General features: G+C 42.2%; 1 protein-coding gene across 1 annotated transcript in view; it reads right to left on the bottom strand.

Annotated features, from left to right (window-relative positions):
• The window catches only part of LOC122812216 (adhesion G protein-coupled receptor E1-like), a 1201768-nt gene that overhangs the window by 1134849 nt on the left and 53566 nt on the right, over positions 1-13353 (bottom strand). The window lies entirely within an intron of this gene.

The following is a 13353-nucleotide window of genomic DNA, read 5'->3' as shown; positions in this document are numbered from 1 at the left end:
GTATTTACAAGGAGGTCTATTGTTGGCATAGAACTGACTTTCTATACAATTGTTTCCTGATAATAATTTGCTACAGTCATTACTTTCCAGTATTTCAGTTACTTTTTGCCATGCTATATATAATGATGTAGTTCTTTCAGTTCTTCCTTTAATAGTGTTCATTTCCAATTGCGAAACTGCTGACACCATATTCATGAATTGCTTAAAAGTTGGAGAAGCTTTGGATTTCCAGTTTGATGTAATGTTCTTCCTTGCAATGGCTAGGAGAGTCCACAAGATTACATATTTTGTTCTTGGTACACAGTCAGGTAAAGGTGCATTAAACAAAATAATAGATTTGGAAATCTGGAATTTGTCATTGAATACCATTTGCAGAAAATAATTTATTTTATCCCAATATGGTTTAATCAAATGGCATTGGTAGAACATATGTTGTCAGTCTGCTTTTATTGATAAATCACATCTCCAGCAGCCAATATTTTTCTTAAACATAAGTTCCATTTTATGAGGGGCTATGTAAGATCTGTGTATGAATTGCCATGTAAAGAGTCTCCAGTGTAATGAAAGTGATGTCTGCTTTGTAGAGAGAATAATTATTTTTTTGTCTCTGTCATTTGGCACATGTCCATTAATTGATCTATAATAATTCCATATTTTGTCATTATTATAAGTTTTATTTATTTGTTTGTTTTATAAATAGATGATAAGTATCCCTTTCCGGTAATGGGTTGATTCATTAGTAATATTATATGTTCTATAAGATTAGAAACATTCTGTCTTATTGATGGTTGCATTGTTTCTTGTTTGCTTAATATATACTGTCTTAATTATTGTACATGTAGCCATGAACTATTTTCCATATTTAATTTCGGTTTAATTTGGTCTATTGTCAGAAGTTTTCCAGAGTTTACCAATTGATGCCAATCTATTAATTCCTTTTCTATAAGCACGTTGACTATTTCTATATCAAATGTTATTATATTACCTTGTGTGTACGCTACTGGATATAATAAAAATTATCATGCTTTAATATCTGGATTGCTATTAATAAGATTTTGGAAAATTTTTAATGTATAAGTAATGTATTTGGAACTTATATTTTTATACTTATGTATCATCATATATTCCTTCATCAGCCATAGAAAATTGTTTGGTATGAAATCGGTATACTTATTTGCTACTACAAATCATGATTTTAACCAGATTCTCTCATGAACTAGCTTCCATTTTGATGTATATTTTGTATTTAGCCATAATGATATTGGTTTAATAACAGATGAATGCAAGTATACTTCTATGTCTGGTAAACTTATGCCAGCCATATCCCAATCATCTAGATGATATTTCATAGCTATCCTTGGTTTTTTTGGATACCATAGGAATCTTACCATAAAATAATTTAATTGTTTTAGGTGCGATTTAGCTAGTGGCAAAGAACAAGCTTGTATAACATAAAGAATATTTGGAAATATGATCATTTTAATTATATAGAGCCTTTCTTCTATTGAAAAGAACTTATTCCATCTTTGTATTAGATTTTTAATATTATTTAAGGTCTCTTTATAATTTGTTTCAATTGTAGTATATAGGTTGTTAGTTATTATAATTCCCAAGTATTTAATTGTATTATCGGTGGGGATATATTTATGGTATTTTTTTATTTAGATATTTTTTATTAGTATTTATAAGCAATACAATTGTTTTGTTCTCATTAAATGTAAGACTCAAAAAGTTTTGAAAGTTTTGAATTGAGTCCCATTAATGCTTTTAAAGAGCTATTATTATTCTTTCAGGTAATTAAAATATCATCGGCAAAAAGTTGAATTTTAAGCTCTAGGCTGTTGTCTAATTGTATTCCTTCAATATTTTTATCCATACGTATATTATTTGCTAAGGGTTCAATGACTAGCGCAAACAATAACGGAGAAAGAGGGCAGCCTTGTTTTGTGCCCTTTGTTATTTTAATAGATTTAGACAGACAAGATCCAAGTTTTATGTAAGCCAATTATTTTTCATATAATGATTTTATTAACAAGGTGAAGTTGTTTGAGAAGCCATATTCTTCTAAAACTAACCATAAATAATCCCAGTTCACTGAATCAAATGCGCTATTTATGTCTAAACTAATAACATTCATTTTGTTTTTTGTGACATTTATATAATCAATTAAGGAAAGAATTCTTTTGATGTTGTCATAAGTGTTCCTGACTTTTATAAAACCTGTTTGATCCTCCTCTATCAAAAATGGTAGTAATTATTTTATTCGAGCAGGATGTATTGCCATAAAAATTTTATAATCTATATTAAGAAGTGAAATGGGTCTGTATAGGTTTATACTAGGTTATCTGCCCCAGGGCATTTATAAGCCTAGCCAGAGCATGTTTGGCTTTTGCCACCCATTTTAAATTAATTTTGCTATGCCCTTTTTCGAGGTTAGTATACTGTGCCTCTGTCTAACAGTGACACAGAAGTGATACCCGGGGTAAACCTACGACCTCCCATCCACTCATCAAGATTCCTCTTGAAGAGAGTCAATGAGGGACTCTGCCTAACCTGGACTGGGATTTTATTCCAGAGTGAAGGGACCCTCTGGGTTATGAATTTGTCCCTCCAGCAAGTCCTATTTATTTTGGTGCTGAGGTTCAAACTCTCGAGCGCATAGCTCAATCGGATTTGGATTTTCTGAGGTGCAGCATGTCCATTAATTCTGGGTTGGACATGGCTTTATACGTCAGGCACAGATTGCCTCTGAGCAGGCAGTATGCCACTGAGTAGAGCTGGAGTTTCTTTAATCGGGCAGCATATGGCATCTGTTTGAGCCCTTTGATCCTCTTGGTGAGGTACTTTTGGGGTCTTTCCAGTTGCTGCAGGTGTCTGGTAAGGTACATCCAAAAAGGGGCACTGTACTTAATTATGGGCCTGATGAGGGATGAGTAAAGAGGCACAATGATCTCCCCTGCTCTAGATGTGAATCCCTTCATGATTAGGTGGGCTATATAAAATGTTCTTCTAGCCACTTTGACCACGTGGTTGTCAAATGAGAGATTGCTATCAAGTTGGGTCCCCAAGTCCCTAATTACTTCTTCTGTACTTAATGGATTACCACCTATGTGGTAATTTGTGGGCACTTTGTTTTTGCCAAAGGGGATGACTATACACATTTTGGCGTTTAGCTTGAGGCCATGGCTCTGGCACCAGTTGTCTGTTTCTATGAGACCCTTTTGGAGGATGCTTGTGTCGGCTGGAGAGTCAATTATGGTGCCCAGTTTGCATTCATCTGCAAACTTGGTCAGCTACAGTCCTTCTGTGTTGGCCTGTACCTCCGAGAAATATATACCGAACAAGAGAGGTCCCAGGACTGAGCCTTGTGGGACGCCACTTGTAACTGATTTGGAGTCTGACATGGCTCCAGCAATTCTAACCATGTGGGTTCTGTCCTTGAGCCAGTTTGCAACCCATCTAGTGACATAGGGGTTTATATTTAAGCTGGTGAGCTTATCTATAATGCCCGAGTGGGGTATTGTATCAAAGGCTTTTGCGAGGTCCAGGTAGGCTGTGTGGACCACCTTCCTCTCGTCAATGGCCTTGGTGACTGTTTCAAAGAAATCGACCAGGTTTAAGAGGCAGGATCTGCCCTTAAAGCCAAACTGGGTAGGATCCAGTGTCTGTAGGTCCCCAATATCTTTATTTATGAGGTCCATGATGATCCTTTCCATAGCTTTGCAGACCAAGCTAGTCAGGCTTATGGGGCGATAGTTTCCAGGATCCGTTGAGGCACCACCTTTGTGGAGAGGGACCACTGTTGCTGTACACCACTCTTTGGGTACATATCCTGTAGTAAGGCTCAGATTGAACAGTAGTTTTATGTTTGGGTTTAGCTCTTCTTGGAGTTCATGTGCGACGCAGCCCGGGACACCATCTGGTCCCATTGATGCTGTGTTTTTTGCTTTGGAGAGGGCAGTTATTACCTGAGCATCTGAGATGTCAGGGGGGGCAGCACTCTGCTGGGATAGATATTTGCCCTTTTGGTGGGAGGGGAATTTGCACTGAACCTGTCAGCTAGGATGTTGGCAATGTCTGTGGGTTCGATGTATTTTTTGTCATTTTGGACTAATTCTGAGCATACCTGGGAATTCCTACCCAGGATCCTAACATAACTAAAGAAAGCCTTGTGATTATCCTTAGTGTCCTGTGCAATTTTTCTTTCAAAGCTGGCCTTAGACGATTTTATGAGTGCCGTAGTTTTTGCTAATACTGATCAGAGATGCCTTCCCTTTTGGGATTTTGCTCTATCATGTAGTAGCTTCCTCCTTCTATTGTATAGTTTGTTTATGGCTGGGGTCCACCAAACAGTCTGCCTTTGGAGGATTGGGTCTTGGTTTTATTTGGGATTGCATGATCCATGCATTCCTGAAGGTGTTCATAGAATGCATTTATAAAGGATTCTGCGGTCTGGGCCATATTTTCCACAGGCTCGGGGGCTTTGAAGGATTCCACCTTGGTTTTGAGGAGTGTGAAATTTGCTTTAGAGAAGTTTTTCACTGTGGTTTTCTGGGCAGGGGGTGGGGTCAGGATGTGAATATCCAGTGAGATTAGTTTATGGTCTGATCTTACCAGTGAGGGATATACTTCTAGTCTGGAGCATAGAGTTCCCATGTTGGTGATGATCAGGTCCAGTATGTTTTCCCCTCTTGTGGGAGTGGTAACAAGTTGTTCCATAGCATTTGAGTTTATAAATTCAAGGAACCTTTGGGCTAGGGTAATGCTCCCAGTCTATGTTTGGGTAGTTGAAGTCACCCAATATAATGGTGTTTGGAGAGACCTTCATATTTTCCAGTGTTCTCAGGAAGGCTGATTGGGGTTCCTGGGTTTGGGAGGGTGGTCTGTAGCAGGCTATAAACTGGAAGGCAGTTTTACCCACTGTTAGTTGCACATGGATAGTCTCTGATGCTTCGTGCTGTGCCACCAACCTGGAGGTGTGGGTATCTTTGACGAATATTGATACTACCCCCTCCTTTTGTGGTTTGGTCAAAAAGTTTTGAAAGTTTTGAATTGAGTCCCATTAATGCTTTTAAAGAGCTATTATTATTCTTTCAGGTAATTAAAATATCATCGGCAAAAAGTTGAATTTTAAGCTCTAGGCTGTTGTCTAATTGTATTCCTTCAATATTTTTATCCATACGTATATTATTTGCTAAGGGTTCAATGACTAGCGCAAACAATAACGGAGAAAGAGGGCAGCCTTGTTTTGTGCCCTTTGTTATTTTAATAGATTTAGACAGACAAGATCCAAGTTTTATGTAAGCCAATTATTTTTCATATAATGATTTTATTAACAAGGTGAAGTTGTTTGAGAAGCCATATTCTTCTAAAACAAACCATAAATAATCCCAGTTCACTGAATCAAATGCGCTATTTATGTCTAAACTAATAACATTCATTTTGTTTTTTGTGACATTTATATAATCAATTAAGGAAAGAATTCTTTTGATGTTGTCATAAGTGTTCCTGTCTTTTATAAAACCTGTTTGATCCTCCTCTATCAAAAATGGTAGTAATTATTTTATTCGAGCAGGATGTATTGCCATAAAAATTTTATAATCTATATTAAGAAGTGAAATGGGTCTGTATAGGTTTATACTAGGTTATCTGCCCCAGGGCATTTATAAGCCTAGCCAGAGCATGTTTGGCTTTTGCCACCCATTTTAAATTAATTTTGCTATGCCCTTTTTCGAGGTTAGTATACTGTGCCTCTGTCTAACAGTGACACAGAAGTGATACCCGGGGTAAACCTACGACCTCCCATCCACTCATCAAGATTCCTCTTGAAGAGAGTCAATGAGGGACTCTGCCTAACCTGGACTGGGATTTTATTCCAGAGTGAAGGGACCCTCTGGGTTATGAATTTGTCCCTCCAGCAAGTCCTATTTATTTTGGTGCTGAGGTTCAAACTCTCGAGCGCGTAGCTCAATCGGATTTGGATTTTCTGAGGTGCAGCATGTCCATTAATTCTGGGTTGGACATGGCTTTATACGTCAGGCACAGATCGCCTCTGAGCAGGCAGTATGCCACTGAGTAGAGCTGGAGTTTCTTTAATCGGGCAGCATATGGCATCTGTTTGAGCCCTTTGATCCTCTTGGTGAGGTACTTTTGGGGTCTTTCCAGTTGCTGCAGGTGTCTGGTAAGGTACATCCAAAAAGGGGCACTGTACTTAATTATGGGCCTGATGAGGGATGAGTAAAGAGGCACAATGATCTCCCCTGATCAAGATGTGAATCCCTTCATGATTAGGGGGGCTATATAAAATGTTCTTCTAGCCACTTTGATCACGTGGTTGTCAAATGAGAGATTGCTATCAAGTTGGGTCCCCAAGTCCCTAATTACTTCTTCTGTACTTAATGGATTACCACCTATGTGGTAATTTGTGGGCACTTTGTTTTTGCCAAAGGGGATGACTATACACTTTTTGGCGTTTAGCTTGAGGCCATGGCTCTGGCACCAGTTGTCTGTTTCTATGAGACCCTTTTGGAGGATGCTTGTGTCGGCTGGAGAGTCAATTATGGTGCCCAGTTTGCAGTCATCTGCAAACTTGGTCAGCTACAGTCCTTCTGTGTTGGCCTGTACCTCCAAGAAATATATACCGAACAAGAGAGGTCCCAGGACTGAGCCTTGTGGGACGCCACTTGTAACTGATTTGGAGTCTGACATGGCTCCAGCAATTCTAACCATGTGGGTTCTGTCCTTGAGCCAGTTTGCAACCCATCTAGTGACATAGGGGTTTATATTTAAGCTGGTGAGCTTATCTATAATGCCCGAGTGGGGTATTGTATCAAAGGCTTTTGCGAGGTCCAGGTAGGCTGTGTGGACCACCTTCCTCTCGTCATTGGCCTTGGTGACTGTTTCAAAGAAATCAACCAGGTTTAAGAGGCAGGATCTGCCCTTAAAGCCAAACTGGGTAGGATCCAGTGTCTGTAGGTCCCCAATATCTTTATTTATGAGGTCCATGATGATCCTTTCCATAGCTTTGCAGACCAAGCTAGTCAGGCTTATGGAGCGATAGTTTCCTGGATCCGTTGAGGCACCACCTTTGTGGAGAGGGACCACTGTTGCTGTACACCACTCTTTGGGTACATATCCTGTAGTAAGGCTCAGATTGAACAGTAGTTTTATGTTTGGGTTTAGCTCTTCTTGGAGTTCATGTGTGACGCAGCCCGGGACACCATCTGGTCCCATTGATGCTGTGTTTTTTGCTTTGGAGAGGGCAGCTATTACCTGAGCATCTGAGATGTCAGGGGGGGCAGCACTCTGCTGGGATAGATATTTGCCCTTTTGGTGGGGAGGGGGGGGGAATTTGCACTGAACCTGTCAGCTAGGATGTTGGCAATGTCTGTGGGTTCGATGTATTTTTTTGTCATTTTGGACTAATTCTGAGCATACCTGGGAATTCCCACCCAGGATCCTAACATAACTAAAGAAAGCCTTGTGATTATCCTTAGTGTCCTGTGCAATTTTTCTCTCAAAGCTGGCCTTAGATGATTTTATGAGTGCCCGTAGTTTTTTGCTAATACTGATCAGAGATGCCTTCCCTTTTTGGGATTTTGCTCTATCATGTAGTAGCTTCCTCCTTCTATTGTATAGTTTGTTTATGGCTGGGGTCCACCAAACAGTACGTCTGCCTTTGGAGGATTGGGTCTTGGTTTTATTTGGGATTGCATGATCCATGCATTCCTGAAGGTGTTCATAGAATGCGTTTATAAAGGATTCTGCAGTCTGGGCCATATTTTCCACAGGCTCGGGGGCTTTGAAGGATTCCACCTTGGTTTTGAGGAGTGTGAAATTTGCTTTAGAGAAGTTTTTCACTGTGGTTTTCTGGGCAGGGGGTGGGGTCAGGATGTGAATATCCAGTGAGATTAGTTTATGGTCTGATCTTACCAGTGAGGGATATACTTCTAGTCTGGAGCATAGAGTTCCCATGTTGGTGATGATCAGGTCCAGTATGTTTTCCTCTTGTGGGAGTGGTAACAAGTTGTTCCATAGCATTTGAGTTTATAAATTCAAGGAACCTTTGGGCTAGGGTAATGCTCCCAGTCTATGTTTGGGTAGTTGAAGTCACCCAATATAATGGTGTTTGTAGAGACCTTCATATTTTCCAGTGTTCTCAGGAAGGCTGATTGGGGTTCCTGGGTTTGGGAGGGTGGTCTGTAGCAGGCTATAAACTGGAAGGCAGTTTTACCCACTGTTAGTTGCACATGGATAGTCTCTGATGCTTCGTGCTGTGCCACCAACCTGGAGGTGTGGGTATCTTTGACGAATATTGATACTACCACCTCCTTTTGTGGTTTGGTCCAAGTTTTGGGGCCGAAAAGCATGGTATGAGGTATAACCTGGTAGTGCTGGGGTGCTCTCGGGAGCCTTGAACCAGGTTTCTGTTACTGCACAGATATCAATGTTCTCCATGCTAAGGAGAGTTTTGAGTGCATGCATCTTGACGTTTAGACTTCTGGCGTTGAGTAGCATTACTCTTAGTTTCTTATCCCTTGTGATACCTATGGAGGTGGGTTTGTCTTTTGAGCCTTGCCTAAAAAAGGCACTATGGGGGAAGCAAGAGCCTTTGCCAATATCCAAAAGCCCAGGGGTGACAGGTGCAAGCCGTCCCTAGCGAAGCATCGTGGCTTGTCGAGCATGTCATCCTAGGCTGACAGGCATTGGATCCCCTTTGAATGACACCAATACTTGAGCTAATTGTTGAAATCGATCATCTTATCTTCATAATGTGGCATCATTCTTGGTGAGGGTAAGATGCTACTCAAGGTCAGGGTCATACCGGCCCTGAACATTCACTGGGATCTTTACTTTGTTTCAGAATTGTTGATATTAATGTGTACTTCCAAGAAGGAGGGATGTCTTTACCATTTTTAACTGATGTAAATACATTCAATAACAACAGCAAAGCCTAATTAGATAGTAATTTAAAACTTTCTGGGGCGATATTATCTATACATGGAGCTTTGTTTAATTTTAGCTTATTTACTTCAGCTTTAAGTTCTGTCATTGTTATTTGCTTATCTATTAGTTGTACCTGCTCCTCTAATAACCTAACTTTAACATTGTTTTTAAGAAAAGCTTTCAATTCTGAATGTGTTTCTATTTTCTCATTTTGATTATTAAGTTTATGAAAGAATAGCCTAAAAGCTTCTAGTATTCCTTCTAAATCAGACACTTTCTTTTTGGTTTCTATATTATGTATTTCCTTGATTTGAATTGTTTTAATCATCTTTTTAGTCCTATTTGCTATTCTTCATTGGTTTTTAGGGTTCATTGAATAGTAACATAGTTTAATTTTTTCTAAGTTGATCATTGTTTTGTGGTGTAGCGTCTCTGAGTATTTTTTATTAATATCTTCCAGTTCTTTTATTAAGTTGGTGTTTCCATTTTGAATATCAAGCTTTAAATTATCCACTTTTGACTAATTCCATTAATTCCTTATTCCACTGTTTTTGTTTATTTTTATACCATCCCACCGCTCTTCCATATAGGTATGCTTTCAGTGCATCCCATATATATATTTCAGACACATCTTTCATAAGATTCATATCTAAGAATGCTTGTGTCTCTTTAATATAAAATTCCTTAACATCTTTGAGATTTGTTATCTGAGATGGTATTCTTGTTACTGATATCCTTCTCTTGAAACACAAGTCTATCTCAAACGTTATGATGTTATGGTCCGAAAATGGACATGAAATTGCCTTGACTTTATTTAATTTAGTGGTTAAATCTTTTGTTATGTACACTCTATCTATTCTAGAGTATGTATTATGTCTATGGGAAAAATGTGTAAAGAATAGTGAATCTGGGATAGCATACTCATTTATGTCAACTATATTAAAAGTTTCAACAAACTCAGATAACAACATTCTTAAAGGTGATCTCTTACCTGTAGTTTTAGTATTTGTGTCAGTTTCTTTTATAATGCAATTGAAATCTCCAGCTACGATTAAATTGCCTTTGGCATATTGTACAATGTCTTCTTTTTTTTTTTCAATAATATTTCTTTATTGTTTATTTTTAATATACATCATTTTTCAAGCATAAACACAGGTGATATACAACTGGTACAAAAACAATCAGTTAAAACATATTTACACTATTTACATGAATGCTTTCATAATTTAATAGTATGGAAAAAGATAAGAGTTGTTTTCTCCAGGGTTAGTACCATCAGGTTAGTATACTACTATATGATGTTATGATTTTTATTGTGTATGTTGTAAATGTCTTCCAAAGTCAATGTTTTATGCAAGTATAATATTGAAAATTTGTTCCCAACATTTAAAAATATTGGGATTTTTGTGTTGTTTGTTTATTATGTATTTGTGGGCTAATATATGATCTGAAGTAGTTAACTTCATTTGTGCAGCAACCTTTGGGAATCGGATCCAACCTCGAATCTGAGCCGGCAGTTTTCAACAGCTTTAGATCTGAGCTCCAATCTCCTCTCCCTACCCATAATCCCCTGCCAACCCTGACCGACCTCAGATCTAGTTTGCCGCGGTTTAGTTCAGCAGCTTGATCCAGAGTTTCCAGGCGTTCTCGTTCTCTTTGTGAGAAAAATTTTACTTTTATAACATTTGTCTTTAACCTTTGGTGTGAGAGTGTGTTTAGCTCCCCCTTTCTGTCTAAAAGCTCTCTTAGTTTAAATTATTTTATTTCTATTTAACCTCTCCCTTCCTCGTGGTTCCGTCAGGGTTGTGTGTGTGTGCTTGGGGCCTATTGTGTGTGAGTTACTTTCTTTAGGTATGTCTGAGGCCCCAAAGATAATGTTTTCTAAGTGCACCGAGTGTGGCCATAAGCTTTCCCCAGCGGATGGCCACACTCGGTGTGTCTTGTGCCTTGGGGTTGAACACCTGTCCTCTGGTTGTACCATTTGTGCAGTGTTCAACCCCAGGGCACTCAAGGACCGGAGGTTCAAGCTGATTCTGGCGGGTCATCTGCCCCAGAACTTGGCTTCTACCTCCAGTCCTCCCATGGCTCCCACTGCGGCGGCTGCCACTACTGCGTGTGTCCCTCCCCTGGCCATGACTCAACCTCCCGCCTTAGGCCCACAGGAGAGGGAGGCGAGGAAAGAAAGGAGGAGGGAGAAGCACCACAAGTCGCGGGCCGAGGCCTCCACTTCGGCCCCCACGGCTAAGCAGTCTTCTCCCTTCAGGTCTTCACGGTCTCCTCCTTCTCGGATTCGGTCCTTGTGCTTCTCACTGGGTCCTGAGGAGGAGGAGACCTGATCTCCTTTGAGGTCATCGAGGCGACACACCCTGCCCGCCTCGGTGGCCTCGTCGTGATCCACTAGAAGTCTCACAGATGCAGATTTGGACCGGATGATGAGAAGATTCCTCCAGGCCTGCAGATGGGTGTGCTCCTGCCTCCCCCCCTCTGAGAGGGAGCTTGACCCCCTTCTTTGCCCCAATAGCTCCTTCTCTATCCCGTTTCCTGGGTTCGGAGTCTTTGGAGCCGGGTAGCCTTGGAGCCGGGGGTGTGTCGGCGCCAATAGTCTCGGGTACATCGGCGCCGACACTTGCCTCGAGTCTGTCGGGTCCATTTTCTTTGGATCTGTACTCTCGGAGCCGAGGGCTGAGCTTCGGATCCGGTGGTATTGGTATGCCTTTGGCTCCATCTGGGTCAGAGCATACTGGTCTGTCGGATCCAATCGCTTCGGTGCCAGCCCCAATCCATCAGTCGGATCCGAGGGAGAGTCTGCTTTTGGATCCCAGAGAGAGCGGCTCTCCCTCAGCATTCGACGTGGTGGAGAGGGTCCTGTCGAGGGATTACAGGCCCCCGACCCTTGCCACGGATCCACCCTGCACTCCTTCTCAGTTGGGCCCAACTTCCATCACCCGGCCCCAGGGACAGCCTGCTTTGACGTCCCAGGTAGTTCCATTGGAACAAGACGTTGCTGGTGAGACCTCCTCGGACAGCTCCCCCGAGGAGGTTCCTCATAAGCTAAGGTGCAAGAGGAGGCACCTGGACTCCCCCGAGTCCTTGACTGAGGACACAGATTTGGAGGAAGGGGAAGGCTCCCCAAGATCACCCCTCAAAGATGTCTCATTTGGTGACATCATGGAGATGCTCAGAATAAAGGGGGGGGTGGTATGCCCCAAAGCCTACCTCGGACAAATCCGTGTTCCTGGTGGCCTTTGAAGCAGGCCCATCTACCTCTTGGGTGTCCCCTCCTACCGACCCTCTGGTAGACTTGATCACTACCAGGGCATGGAAGGAGCCGGACACTATGGAGCCAGTCCCCAAGTGCCCGGCCAAGATCCTTAGCACACCCTCTGACAAGTCCTACTGGAGTAAGGGTCCCCCTGTAGATGCCATGTTGGTGGCGGCGGCCACCAAGAGGGAACTTGCTCAGGAGAGTCTCTCGGTTCATCCCTCAAGCAAGGAGTCTTAGTCGATGGACCACCTAGGGAAGCAGGTGTTTAGTTCGGCTACCTTCTCTGTGTGGTCGCTGAACTACATGGCACATGTGCTCTGACTGCAGCGGGACCTTATCAAAGAGTATGCTGCATCACCCCCCGAGTCCATGTCGGCGGAGGACAAACAATTGCACTCCACCCAGATGGCCACTCTATGATCCATATCTAACACCTCTATGCGGCTTCTGTCTCATGCCACAGAAGGAGCCGCTAGAGCCGGCGGAGCAGGCCTCGTTATGAGACATCAGGCCTGGCTCTGGCACTGTGATTTCGCGGAACCCTTTAAGGCATCGTTCGCTAATGCCCCTTTTGATGGTTCTGCCCTCTTCGGCAAAACCATGCGAGATACCTTGGTCCAGAGCGAAAAGGACGTGAAGACCTTGTCTGCCGTCGAAGCCCGCTTCTCTGCTCCCCAGAGGTCCTTTTCTAAGAACCAAAAGGGACAGAAGAAGATGTGGTTCCGAAAGTCGCAACAGTCCCATACCACTCCGGACTCCCAGCCCTGCCGCGGCAGAGGAGGGCAGGGTGGACACCACCCTAGAGGCAGAGGGGGCCCGTGGAACTTTGGATCCAGAGAACCCGTCTCAGACCAACCCACACAACAGCCCTGAGGGGTTGCCTGACTGCCCCACTCTGGAGGCAGTTGGGAGTGTTTCTCGAAGCACCCAGCAGCTTGGGAGTTCATCACAGCAGACTGCTGGGTGCTTCGCATCATATCCAGAGGATACCAAAATCTCTTTTCTCATTACCCACGCAGCCCCAGATACCTCCCCGATGTCCCACCCGATCAGAGGGAGGCCGCAGCAATGGAAATCAAACACTTGCTGGAAAAAAGAGCCATCCAACACATCCCCCCAGACCAGTGCGGGTCTGGGTTTTA

Source organism: Protopterus annectens, chromosome 9.part0 (assembly GCF_019279795.1).
Source record: "Protopterus annectens isolate FY-2018-M chromosome 9.part0, PAN1.0, whole genome shotgun sequence".
Taxonomy (NCBI): Eukaryota; Metazoa; Chordata; order Ceratodontiformes; family Protopteridae; genus Protopterus; species Protopterus annectens.
The sequence above is the reverse complement of the archived record's forward strand: the minus strand, read 5'-3'. Positions and strand labels throughout refer to the sequence as shown.